This window comes from Muntiacus reevesi, chromosome 11 (assembly GCF_963930625.1).
Source record: "Muntiacus reevesi chromosome 11, mMunRee1.1, whole genome shotgun sequence".
Classification (NCBI taxonomy): Eukaryota; Metazoa; Chordata; class Mammalia; order Artiodactyla; family Cervidae; genus Muntiacus; species Muntiacus reevesi.
The window spans coordinates 16,712,291-16,726,512 of record NC_089259.1 but is presented as its reverse complement, the minus strand read 5'-3'; positions in this window follow the sequence as shown (position 1 = coordinate 16,726,512).

Here is a 14,222-nt window from a genome sequence, read left to right as displayed (position 1 = left end):
CTGCAGTGATACTGAGTTAATGACGGTCAACAGATGAGCCTTTGGACGAATGGTTGATCTTGAATCCTTGTTCCACTCCACTCTGTCCACAGTAAACCGGAGATGTGGGTGTACTCTCCAGTGTTTCAGCTGTGTCAGCTCAGCTCTGAGTCAACCGTGAAAAAAGTGGGTTGAGTGTGAGGTTCTGGGGATTTGGTTTTGTTCAAGGAGGGGGTTAGGTCTCTTAGACTCTCCACAGAATCAGACCATGTGTGAGTGCTAAGTCCCTTCAGACGCATCTCTTTGCAACGCTGTGGACTATAGTCCCCCAGTCTCCTCTGTCCATGAGATTCTTCAGGCAAGAATACTGGAATGGGTTGTCATGTTCTCCTCCAGGGGATCTTCCCAATCCAGGGATGGAAGATGTGGTCTCTTATGTTTCCTGCATTGACAGGTGAGTTCTTTACCACTAGGGCCACCTGGGAAGCCCATAATCAGACCATAATTCCCTGCAATCATACCAAGATCTCAGAATCTTCCAGATCATATATTTACAAGAGTCATCCTGGACTGAGGTAGAAATCCAGCCCAAACCTTGAGTCTGCTTAAGCATCCTGAAATTCAAGTACAAATGAGTTATGTGTTCAGCTGAAAATACTGAGTTAGGTTCAAGTCCTGCCACGTCCTGACCCTAGCTAGCCATATGACTTGCAGTGATTTATCTAAACTCCCTGGGTCTCCCTAGTCCGGGGATCAACTCTGTGGGGCTGACTCTGTGAACTGACATAGTTTCAGACTTCTTGAAACTCTACAATTGAAGACCAAGAAATTCTGGAAGCAAGATCTAGATGATTGTAAATGGTTATACATATATCCTTCCTGCTCCTCTTTTAATGATACTAGAATGGTGGAAAAATACCCAAGGCATTTTGCACTATAGAGAATTAGGGAAGAAAACAAGATTATGAACAGCACTATTAAACAAATTAAGAAATTGAGGCAAAGAAAGAACAAAGATGTTTGACAGAACCAAAAATTAACTACCCCCTCCCATTTCTAGTCTAAAAATTCAGGAATAAAACACTATTCCTTGTTTTGTGTACCAGCAGCAAGCAATAGTTTAAATCAGCTGGCAAGCAGTCTGGGACTAATCTGGCTTTGTTTCTCCACTTTATCCGGTGTGTCTACAAAACTGTGTAGTACACAACAGAAGAGATAATGAAGAAGCTGGAACAAGACCAAACAAAGCAAATCCAGTCCTGTGATTTATAAAGGGTTGCCCAATGACCCTGGAAACCGAGTGGGGGAGGAGGAGTCAATGACTTAACAGAATAAAGTTGAAAACATAGTTCTAAGTTACCACTAACTACTGAATGTAAAGAGAGTCTTGGAAGACCTCTGTCTTCCCTCTCCACGTTGATTTTGAGAGAGTGATGGGAGGACAAACTAGAGTCAGCAAAATAAACTCAGGGATCTTAGATCATTTAGATTTGTGTGATGTGCTGGAAAGGGATTTGGCAGGCCAAATCCCTCCCCGCCCCACCCCCTGCCCCTGCCTGCCCCAGGGTTCTTTTACATCTTCCTACTTTATGTGCATTCTCCTTCAGATTTAGCAGGTTGATCAGGAAAACATTTTTGCAAATATAGGACCCTTAGTGAAACAACATCCCTGAATATGCCCTTTAAAATGTGTTCTTGACAACGTCCCTCTTAACCCAGTGTGTGACTATAGCTGAACAACTTGTGGCTTTGTCTTACCTTTTATTTATTTATTTTTTTAAAGGTGTTTCTTCTAGGCAAAAAGGTGAAGGCATCTACTTGCTTCTCTCTAGACTTAAGCAAGCACTGTTTTCCTCACTCCTTCCTAATTTCAAAATTGTTGTTGCTGTTCAGTCGCTCAGTCACGTTCGACTCTTTGTGACCCCATGGACTGCAGCACACCAGGCTTTCTTGTCCTCCACCATCTCCCGGAGCTTGCTCAAACTCATGTCCATTGAGTCAGTGATGCCATCCAAACATCTCATTCTCTGTGGCCCCCTTCTCCTCCTGCCTTCAATCTGTCCCAGCATCAGGGTCTTTTCTAATGAGTTGGTTCTTTGCATCAGGTGGCCAAAGTATTGGGGTTTCAGCTTCAGCATCAGTCCTTCCAGTGAACACCCAGGATTGATCTCCTTTAGGATTAACTGATTTGATCTCCTTGCAGCCCAAGGGATTCTCAAGAGTCTTTTCCAACACCACAGTTCAAAAGCATCAGTTCTTTGGTGCTCAGCTATCTTTATGGTCCAATTCTCACATCTGTACAGCTACTGGAAAAACCATAGCTTTGACTAAACAGACCTTTGTCAGTGAAGTAATGTCTCTGCTTTTAATATGCTGTCTAGGTTGGTCATAGCTTTTCTTCCAAGAAGCAATCGTCTTTTAATTTCATGCCTGCAGTCACCATCTGCAGTGATTTTGGTGCCCCAAAAAATAAAGTCTGTCACTGTTTCCATTGTTTCCGCATTTGTGTGCCATGAAGTGATGGGACCTGACTTCATGATCTTAGTTTTTTTGAATGTTGAGTTTTAAGCCAGCTTTTTCACTCTCCTCTTTAACCTTCATCAAGAGTCTCTTTAGTTCCTCTTTGCTTTCTGCCAGAAGGGTGCTGTCATCTGCATATCTGAGGTTGTTGCTATTTCCCCCAGCAGTACTTCAGATAGCCTTTATTGTTTCTAAATTTCTTACCTCCCAAGTTTACATATTTTATTGCCTCTCCACCTCAATTGTTGTTGTTTTTGTTCAGACACACTAAGTTGTGTCCGACTCGGTGACCCCATGGACTGCGGCATGCCAGGCTTCCCTGTCTTTCATTGTCTCCCAGAGTTGACTCAAACTCATGTCCAATGCCATCCAACCATCTCATTCTCTGTTGCCTCCTTCTCCTCCTGTCCTCAATCCTATATATGTTTTCCAATTATTTTATTTTATACCATGTCACTGTTTTCCTTGATGAACTAAATTATTTCTTAGGGGTGTTGTAATATGCCAGTGTTAGTCGCTCAGTCATATCTGACTCTGCAACCTCATGAACTGCTGCCTGTCAGGCTCCTCTGCCCAAGGAATTCTCCAGGAAAGAATACTGGAGTGGGTTGCCATTTCCTTCTCCAGGGGATCTTCCCGACCCAGGGATCGAACCTTGGTCTCCTGCATTGCAGGCGGATTCTTTACCTTCTGAGCCACTAGGGAAGTCAACCTGTAATATGCCAACCCTTTGGGAATTGTCTTGTTTATAAATGTAGTTCTCTTTTGATTCGATTGACTGTGGCATTGACATTTTTACAGTATTTCAGTTTGAGTGTGAGAAGAGTAGGTATGTTCCACTCCCAGTGCTTTAGTTTTCTAGTTGCCATCTGTCTGTTGCCCTCCTCCAAAGCCTGGCTATCAAGTTCATTCATGCTAAGGATAGGAGTCTTCACATTTAAAAGAGGGGGCGGGGCTGGGGGGGGTGGGAAGAAACCATAAGAAAAGCAAGTTGAAAAAATAAATGACAGAGAGGAAATGAGAGATATGGCAAGAAGGCACAAAGATAGTCCAACGGACAGAATCCGCTCAGACCTGAACCCTTCTCTGGCTTAAACCTCATCTTGCCTCAGATTTTATCAGCAATACTCAACAAATAAACCATTTGTTCAGAGTAAGAGGTTGGAGGCCGGAATGACCTGGAGGGGCCTGGTAAGTTTTCACAGAGACAAGATTTTAGTTGGAGGAATGGGAAGGATTTGGATGCAGACAGCGCGAAAAACTCCAAGACCACTAGAAAGTACTGAACCAGGCAAAGAGCGGCCTCTGGGAGAGGGTGTATGCTAAGCAATGTGGGGATCAACAGCTGCAGAGGGTGGATGGAGCTATAAATCTGCATGTCCTGTTAGAATGACTAGTGTGGAATTTTTCCTGAGGGGATTGCTGAACATTTCTGCTAATAACCTGTTTGGAAAAAAAAAAAGTTTTCTCTATAAAGATTAATCTGGCATTCTGAGGAAATGAGAAAGAAGGAAACACCAAAAACCATTAAAACAGCTTTCCAGACCATTGAATCAACTTCCCTCTTTAAAAAAAAAAATGAGGATAGAGATGTTCCTTAAAGCTTTTATTTATGTTAGAATAAAGGATATCATATAAACCAGCATAGCTAATAATAACATATGATAGAGAGAGAGTATGTGTGTTTCTAGGTCAAATAAGTTATTACAAAGTCAGGCACGCAGAGACTGGCCGAAGACGATAGAAAGTCTGCCCTGCTCTAGTTAACTTTCACCAAGCGTCAAAGGCCTTCCTTCATCCAGGAAGCCTAAGAACTTTCAGGCAAATGGTGCAGAAGTGCTGCTGTTGTCATAACTATTATTTTGGCAACACAGATTGTGGGGGAAGGAGCTAATATTTCTCTATTGTGAGTGCATATGTACATAGTCCACACACACAGGCAGTGTGTGTGTGAGAGTGTGTGCATGTGTGTAGCCTAAACTTTTTAAGGTCCTCTGTCATGGAATCAATCTAATGTCCCCAGTGAACTCTCTTCAGTCTATTCTGGGCAGTCTTGTCCAACTTGTATCTTTATCAGAATCTTTTTTCTCATTAATACAGAGAAAGCAGATAGTTTGCATTTTGTTACAACAAAAGAGGAATGAATATGAAATCAGTACTAAGAAATTTATTTTCATGAGTTTCTTAGACGTTTGATGAAATTTCCAGATAGTTCCATTTTTTTTGTTCACTTTTTAAAAAATTAGACACTGTATGTAGTGTTACTGACACTTTTGAGTCCCAACAAAGGTTCTCATGCCCAATGTTGCTTGAGTCAATAGAACAAGACCAAGTTCAGCTCAGAAGCAATGAAAATTTAAAAAAAAATTTTTTATTTATAGTATTATTTGGCTTCACCAGGTTTTAGTTGCATCATGCAGGATCTCTAGTTACAGCATGTGGGAACTAGTTCCCTAACCAGGGATTGAAACTAGGCCTCCTGCATTGGAGGGTGGAGTCTTAGCCACTGGACCACAAGGGAAGTCCTGGAAACATTTCTTTTATCAAAGAATGGAGAGCCAAGTCTGAGCTTGGGCTCTAGAGCACTTAACCCCACAGGCTGTGGGCAAGGTGCTTTATAGGGGCCTGTTCAGCAGGGAGGGGGCAGGGTTCTCCCAGGAAGGTGCATCTGAGCAACACAACCTGTCTGCACACAGCCCACCACTGCCATTTTGGATTGAGGTATCGTGTGTGTGTGTGTGTGTGTGTGTGTGTGTGTGTGAGAGAGAGAGAGAGAGAGATCTGCATACGGCCCTCCCAGCTGAGGTGTGGAGGGAGCCATTCTGAACCAGGAACTCTGGTCTGAAGTGCCAAGTTCAAGCCCTCTGCACGTGGCCCTCTATGAGCATGTGAAACTAGATTAAGCACAGAAGAAGAAAAAAATGCTTGGATTTTATTTTCTATTTTGGTTTCCCAGAAATTATTAACAGGCTTGGTCAATGACAGTAGGACACATATGAACACCTGAAGGCAGACTTCATCTAACACTGATTTTTTTTTTTTTTTTGATGTATTCATTACCTGAGGATTAACAGGCCCCATGTGATTCCTAAATATTTTTTTCTTCCTTACTTTTTGACTTTTTCTTTACAGCTGAAACAGAAACAGTGCTCACTACATGAATTCTGCTGAGTTATTTACCATTCCAACACTTGAGTGACATAAAGGAAAGAATATCACTTAACCCTAACTCCAAAAGTATTATTTGAAGTGTGGGTGCATTCATTATTGGAACGTATGGCAACATATGTTCTCTCCTGGAAATATTTTCATAGATTTAATTGCCAAATAACTTGTAAAATTAATTTGCCTAGAAGCTTTATGAGAATGGCTAAGATAGTCTAATCATGGTTTGAGATACCACATCTCTAAATATTTTTGTATATTATATCTTGTATTTAATATATACTCATTAATTACATCTAAGTTATATATGCAATTTTAAATCTAGGTCAAAATAGAAAAATAAAGATTGGACAGGGAATTTAAGAGTTAACTTGGCTGTTTGGGAATAGTCAAATTTCTGAAAACCATAAATGTGAAATCTCATGTTCTCAAACTAAATAGCCAGAGGATTTTGCCTTGTGTTCACTGTTCTACCTAATACAATAAAAGTCCTGGAAAAGACTTCAAGAAGTCTTCTGATAGTTGTTTTACTGCCTTGTCCAAGAACAGACTGCAATACAATCTAATGGGAAGGCCATGCTTCCTCAGACATAACGCAAAATAACTTTCCTTCCAATCGCTAAAAACAAAATTCAAAAATCAACAAAAAAACTTGAATTCATTTGGTCTCCTGCACAACTGTGGTCAACTGAGCTATGATCACTAAAATGACATTTCCAACTTGGGATCTCAAGATCCATTGCATCCAGCTATGGTTACTAAGCAAGGAAAACATTCATAAAGCAGCGTAACTAATGGGCTAGTAACAGTAAGGGCTTTATTGCATATTGAATCTTTGTGGCTTCTAGGTGGTAGTACAACTCAAACCCAGCCATAGATACTGATTAGGAGGCTATGTGTGTGTTCCTGCTAAGTCGCTTCAGTTGTGTCCGACCCTGTGCAACACTATGGGCTGTAGCCCGCCGGGCCCTTCTGTCCATGGGATTCTCCAGGCAAGAATCCTGGAGTGGGTTCCCATGCCATTCTTCAAGGGATCTGCCCGACCCAGGGATTGAACCCGCATTTCCTGCATCTCCTTTTTCCAGCAGTAAAAGAATCCACTACCTCTGAGCCACCTCGGAAGCCCAATGAAGAGGCTATTTCCTGTTTACTCAGAGATCATTTCTTAGATCACTATGACAGTCTATGCCTAACTAAAATTTCCCTGTATTTCTAGCCCTTAGTAGACCCAAAGACCTGGGAAAGACCTTACAATGAGTTACTGACAAACCCTTAGCACCTGCTGGCGCAGTTAGTCTGTGTTGCCCGGTTCTGACTCCTTGCTGCTATACTCCTAGGGCAAACAGAGGTGGGGCATATATTCAGAGCTGTGCTTCTTAAACTTGGTAATAATTGCAAGATCTTTGGGATGGTGAATGAGTTGCTTTCTTCTCTTCAGTTCTGCCCCAGTAATCTCTAAAAATACTTCAAGGTTGTTCCATGCCCAAGAGGAGACTATTAAAAATATATATCTTTAGGGGATGATATCAGTAAAACAAATTAGCAGACTACAACTAAAGGAGCTCAAGATAAGATGTATAACAATGAACTGTGCTGTGCGACCCATACCAGCGACAAAAGAAGGTCTTGGTAAGTATGTTTAAGAGCCTCCCCATCACAGATTGCACCTTAAAAAACACTTGGATACAAAAGGAATTATTTTATTCCCCACTTAGGGAATGTGGGTGCCAAATCACTTTAACCAACTGCAAAAGAACATGAGAAATGCAAATAAGTCCACCAGAGCAGGAGAAATCTACTTGGATTTTTACTTTGAATGTGGTATCATCAACTTCCTTCTGCTTTGAATCGTAGCATAAGAGGGAAGGCATATACCCAAGAGAAAAATTATACCTTGAGTCAGAAAGCATCTAAAGAGATCATTTCTGTATAATCTTTTGTTTAGTTTTCCTCTGGCTAAATTTAAGAAAAAGGGGAGGGGGCAGAGTTTGATTTATGAAAACTAGAGAATCAAGACCCAAGTATTTATTTAGAAACTTCTTTTTTATGTTTATAATTTCCTTTAAAAGATGTTTCAGGCAGATAAAATAGGAGCAGAGCTGGAATATACATTTTGAAGGCCAAGGGAAATTCAGGCATGCTAAGTATACTAAACACACATGTTTCTCCTTAGGATGTTCTTGGAGCTGGTTGATTACACGACATAATAGGCTTATAAAATCCATCTTGAGAAATTACCTGACCTAATCCAGAAACTGCTCATTTAGCTGCCATTTGCTTTAAGAGACCACATGGAAGGGAAAAAATAATATTATAAAAGAAAATCAGATAAGATGCTAAAAGATAGACCGAGGAAATGGCCCACCTTTGGTTTCATCAGAGACAACAGCAAAGGAATAAAGAATAGTATCTTCTTCCTCTTTCAAAGTGCTCACTCTGGATGATTTTTTTTTAGATGTATAAGAATTGAAGGAACAAACACAGTAAGACATTCCCTGAAAGAACAAAATCGTCCAGAACTGCAAACAAACTTCCAGTCATAGAAAAAAAAAATTCCTTGTAGTTTCAGAAATGTCCATACACTTAGGCACGTAAAGTAGCCTAATCTCAATGATCATCCTTTAAGTTACTAAAAGGAAAAGGGAGATGTGGGGGCAATGCTTCACTGTGACTTGCACTATTCAGAAGAGGACCATTTGTTCTTTTTTTAAAGAATTTTTTTTTTTTTGACGTGGACCATTTTTAAAGTCTTTGTTGAATTTGTTACAGTATTGATTCTGTTTTATGTTTTGTTTTTTCTGGCCATGAGGCATTTGGGATCTTGGCTCCCTGAACCTGCACCCTCTGCACTGGAAGGCAAAGTCTTAACCACTGGATTTCCAGGGAGGTCCGAGGATCTTTTGTTCTTAACTCTTTCAATGCCTCTCGGCGCTGTAGGTCAAACCTCCACCTATGGAGCCTGCTGCTCTAGATACACCACACTGAGTTTTTCTTTCCTTTGGGTTATTCAGTTTTCAAAAAATTCATTTCTTTCTAAAAGTGAACTAGTTACATTTTTGCAAAAAGAAAGATGATACTTTGGAGGCATAATAAAGTATATTGCATTATAGACAATCCCAAGAAATAGCATGGCCATCATTCTAAGACACCAGGGTTAATTGAATGAAAATGAGAGTGCTTATAACAGACCCAAACGTGTGTATGCTGCAGATGAGGAATCTTAATGGCATTTAACCGAAGCAATTCAATTCAATTTTTTAAGAAACCATTTGCCACAGTACCTATAGACACTTTATAAAAAGGCATAACTGAAATAATAAGGGTGAGAAAGGTTCTTTGTTAAAAAAACAAGTAGATTCCTTGTTAATAGCAAGTTGGTTGCAGAACAGTGTGCCAAGACTCAAAGATAAAGGAAGACTTGAGCAAAGAGGGTGACGCCTATGAGACGTGGAAGAAAGGACACATGTCATTAAGAACAAGCAGTTTTGTGAGGCAAGAATTTAAACTAAAATATCTTATTGTCAAATAGAATGCATTCAAAAGGAAAGTAAATGGCTGAGTCGATGCTTCTGTCAGGTTTCCAAGAAGACTTATTGAGTTCCCAAGAAAAGCCAGTCTTTTGGGATCTCTAGTACCCATGATCTAAGCGGTATTTTCAAACAACTGAGGAGGGAGGGAGGACTAACATGCTTGAAGTCATGACTTAACGAAGAAGGCAAGTTAGGAGAAGAATCATTGCTAAACTGAAGTTAACCCCGAACCCAAAGGCACAGAGCGTGCAAGCTTCTATTCCCAAGGTGATGCTGCTCTCATTTGGGGAACTTCGCCCTCCCAGGCAAACTGAAAACTCTTACTTAGAGCAGACTCCCTTTGGAAGAAACCTGAGGAAGCTATCACACACACACACACACACAGAAAAGGAAACGAAAAGAGTGTTTTTAGTCTCACACATCCTGTGCTTTTTTCAGCTGCTATTTTGAAGGATAAACATTACATTTGTGGTTGAATTTTTCCCTAGGGTCAAGAAAAACAAAATAATATGGTCCTGAAAAGAAGAGATTTGAGAGGGAGCTGCTGACCTTGGAAATGCAAGCTGCTTTCCTGGTTTTTTTAAAAAACAAAATAAAACAAAGAAACCTTTTGAAAAAAACAAAACCCAAACATAAAGCGGCTGAAAAAGAGTGAAGACCTTGTATCTATCTCCAGTGGCCACGGGGCCCCAGGCTGCTTCTGAAGGAACCCAAACACAAAGACACTCTGTCAAGTGGGAATTTCTGTGAGCAGAGAAAAGACATGCTGTACCTGTATGGCTGCATTCCATTTTTAGGTTTCATTCAACTGGCTTTTTGTAAGGCAGGACATCTTGCTCAACTCGGGTCTTATGGAAGCTAGAATGTTTCCATATTCTTCTCAGCCAGATAATTATAGCCAACTGTATTTAGGAAACTGGCAGAAGTTTTTTTCTAGATTTGAAGGCACCTACTTTACCAGCGTGTCAGTTCCATACAATTATTTGTTTTCATATTAGATACCAAAGGTAGTTCTTATTTCTAAACCCAGGAATCTTGCTGTCATTACAAACACTGTCCTAAAGGCTAGAGTCTCCTGAGAGACGGGAGAATTTGAAAGGTGACAGATCCTTGGAGATCAACCTGCACAGAACTGGTAGGGGCAGTGGGTGGAGACAGTGCTGATCTGCATACTATTGAGCTGCCTTGAAAATTGACTCAAGCTGGCTGATAATATATGTGTGGAAGGGTGCTGTAAAGAGGCTTCTTTCACACAGTTTACAGTGTGATTGACTTGTGTGGTGCCATTAGGTCAGAACTGGAAGATAAAAAAAGGTTTCAGGAGCCTGCAGATGTATGATTCTTAAATCTCCCTATAACTGAAAAAGTATTATTGGGTGGGAATCATATTCACTTCTTATGGCGGCTCTAACAAATTATCTCAGAAGTGATGGCTTCAAACAATAGAGATGTACTCCCTCACAGATCTGTAAGTCAGAAGTCCTGAACTCATATCACCAGACTGAAATCAAGGTGTTGATGGAGCCACACGTCCTCCAAAGGGAGAATCCATCCATTGACTCTTCTTGCTTTTGCTGGTTCTTGACATTCCTTGGCCTGTGGCTTCATCAGTCAAATCTTCAAGTACAGCATCTTTAAGTCTGTCTCTGCTTTGTCCTCTTTGTTTAGTCACTAAGTTGTGTCTGGGCTCTTTTGTGACCCCATGGACTACAGTCCACTAGGCTCCTGCACCTCCAGAATTTCCCAGGCAAAAATACTGAAGGGGGTAACCATTTCCTCCTCCAAGGGAACTTCCCAACCCAGGGACTGAACCGGGGACTCCTGCATCTCCTACATTGGCAGTCAGATTCTTAACCACTGAGTCATCCTGGGAAGCCCACCCTCTACAGAGCTAGAATTTAAAAGTAATGAACCACCTGGACAATTGCACTCATCTCACACGCTAGTAAGGTAATGCTCAAAATTCTCCAAGCCAGGCTTCAACAGTACGTGAACCGTAAACTTTCAGATGTTCAAGCTGGATTTAGAAAAGGCAGAGGAACCAGAGATCAAATTGCCAACATCTGTTGGATCATCAAAATAGCAAGAGAGTTCCAGAAAAACATCTACTTCTGCTTTACTGACTATGCCAAAGCCTTTGACTGTGTGGATCACAACAAACTGTGGAAAATTTTTCAAGAGATGGGAATACCAGACCACCTGACCTGCCTCTAGAGAAATTTGTATGCAGGTCAGGAAGCAACAGTTATAACTGGACATGGAACAACAGACTGGTTCCAAATAGGAAAAGGAGTACGTCAAGGGTGTATATTGTCACCCTGCTAATTTGACTTCTATGCAGAGTACATCATGAGAAACGCTGGGCTGGATGAAGCACAACCAGGAATCAATATTTCCAGGAGACATATCAACCACCTCAGATATGCAGATGACACCACCCTTATGGCAGAAAGCAAAGAGGAACCAAAGAGCCTCTTGATGAAAGTGAAAGAGACAAGCAAAAAAGCTGACTTAAAACTCAACATTCAGAAAACTAAGATCATGGCATCTGGTCGCATCACTTTATGGCAAATAGATGGGGAAACAATGGAAACAGTGATAGATTTTATTTTCTTGGGCTCCAAAATCACTGCAGATGGTGATTGCAGCCATGAAATTAAAAGACTCTTGCTCCTCGGAAGGAAAGTTATGACCAACCTAGACAGCATATTAAAAAGCAGAGACATTACTTTGCCAACAAAGGTCCGTCTTGTCAAATCTATTATGTGAGAGTTGGGCCATAAAGAAAGCTGAGTGCTGAAGAATTGATGCTTTTTAACTGTGGTATTGGAGAAGACTTTTGAGAGTCCCTTGACTACAAGGAGATCCAACCAATCCATGCTAAAGGAAATCAGTCCTGAGTGTTCATTGGAAGGACTGATGCTGAAGCTGAAACTCCAACACTTTGGCCCTGATGCGAAGAGTTGACTCATCTGAAAAGACCCTGATGCTGGGAAAGATTGAAGGTGGGAGGAGAAGGGGATGACAGAGGATGAGCTGGTTGAATGGCATCACTGACTCAATGGACATGAGTTTGAGTTAACACCAGAAGTGGGTGATGGAGAGGGAGGCCTGGCGTGCTGCAGTCCATGGGGTCGCAAAGAGTCAGACACGACTGAGTGAATGAACTGAACTGAACTGATTGATTAAACAGGGGCTTTCCAGGGGGTGCTAGTGGTAAAGAACCCACTTGCCAAGGCAGATGTAAGCGATGTGGATTTGATCCCTGGGTCAGAAAGATCCCCTGGAGGAGGGCATGGCAAGCCACCCAATATTCTTGCCTGGAGAACCCCATGGACGGAGGAGCCTGGTGGGCTATAGTCCATGGGGTTGCACAGGGTGGCCGTGACTAAAGCAACTTGGCACGCACACATCGCTGCTGCTGCTGCTAAGTCTCGTCAGTCGTATCCGACTCTGTGCGACCCCGCAGACGCAGCCCACCAGGCTCCTCTGTCCCTGGGATTCTTTAGGCAAGAACACTGGAGTGGGTTGCCATTTGAAACAGCGTATATTATCAGACTCAAGTTGTATACGCTTCAAAGTGTTCAATGAACATTGTAGTTGACAGTCCAACACCTATTCCATTCTAATCACATTTAAGAGATTTGGTTATAGATTGAGGACATACCCAGTGGATGTAAGTCTTCAAAGAAAAGCTTTTTTCCTTTTATGAGAGAACCAAGAGAGAGATGACTTTTCTTCTTCCTTTATATTTTGTCATATCTGGGTATGACAGAATTATTTTCACACTATGTTACTTTTTTTTCCTTTTTGGCCTTGGTACATGGCTTGTGGGATCTTCATTTCCTGACCAGGGACTAAACCCAGACCCTTGGCAGTAAAAGCACAGAGTCCTAGCCACCGAACCACCACAGAATTCCCCCCACTATGTTACTAATAGAAAATCAAAGAGCTAAATAGAACCTGGGTCTTTGATGGCATTACAGAAAAATATGGTAGTGAACTAATTTATTCTTTTTTTTTTTTTTTTAGGTTGGCTGCGGTGGGTCTTTATTGCAGAATTTGGGTTTTCTCTAGTTGCTATGCTCAGGTTTAGTTGCCTGGAGGCATGTGAGATCTTAGCTCCCCAACCAGGGATCGAACCCATGTCCCCTGCAATGGAGGGCTGATTCTTAACCACTGGACCATTAGGGAAGTCCTCTGACGTCAAGACTGAGATAATACACTGACCCACTGCAGATCGCCCTTTACCTCTGCTTAAGTTAGTTAAGCTATTTCCTTCTTAAGTCAGTTTTTATTGTGGTTTGTTTTTACTCTGTTTTCTGTAGCTGTACTGGAAAGAACCCTGACTGATACCAAGTATAAAAATAAAGTAAATGTGTATCAGTGCAACTTTTTTGAAAAACATAGAAAGAAAACACCATAGAGAATATGTGAAAATAGCTGGGAATGGCTAGCGTTTAAACAAGGTTTGCTGTTGGCTGGGCACTGGGCTAAGTACTTTATATACGTTAACTCATTTTATCCTCATAAGACTTCTAATGAGGTGATTACCATTATCATCCCACTTAACAGATAACAAGCTATCTGTTGACAATTTGTCAGTGCTTGGCAGAGCCAGAATTTGACCCTAGGCAGTCAAATTCTAGAATACTCATGCTATGCTGTATTACCTCTCATGTCTCTATATTTCTCTCTTTTTTTTTAAAGAGGCTCTTCCAAATAAAGAGTTAAACAACTCCATGTCAACATTCCTAACTGCACTTGATAAGTGGTTAAAGGAGATATGCACACTGTATCAATTATCAACTGTTGGGTCACAAACCAGCCCCAAATTCTGTGCTTTAAAACAAAAACAATTATTTATTTTGCTCATAAATGTTTAAATCGAGCAGCACTCAGCACGATTACCTTACCTCTGCCCCTCACCCCACAGCATCAGCAGGGGAGACTAGTTTGAGCACTAGTGAGTCAAGATGACTCATGCATGTGGTTAGCAAGTGGGTGCTGGCTTGTTCTGAGCTCAGC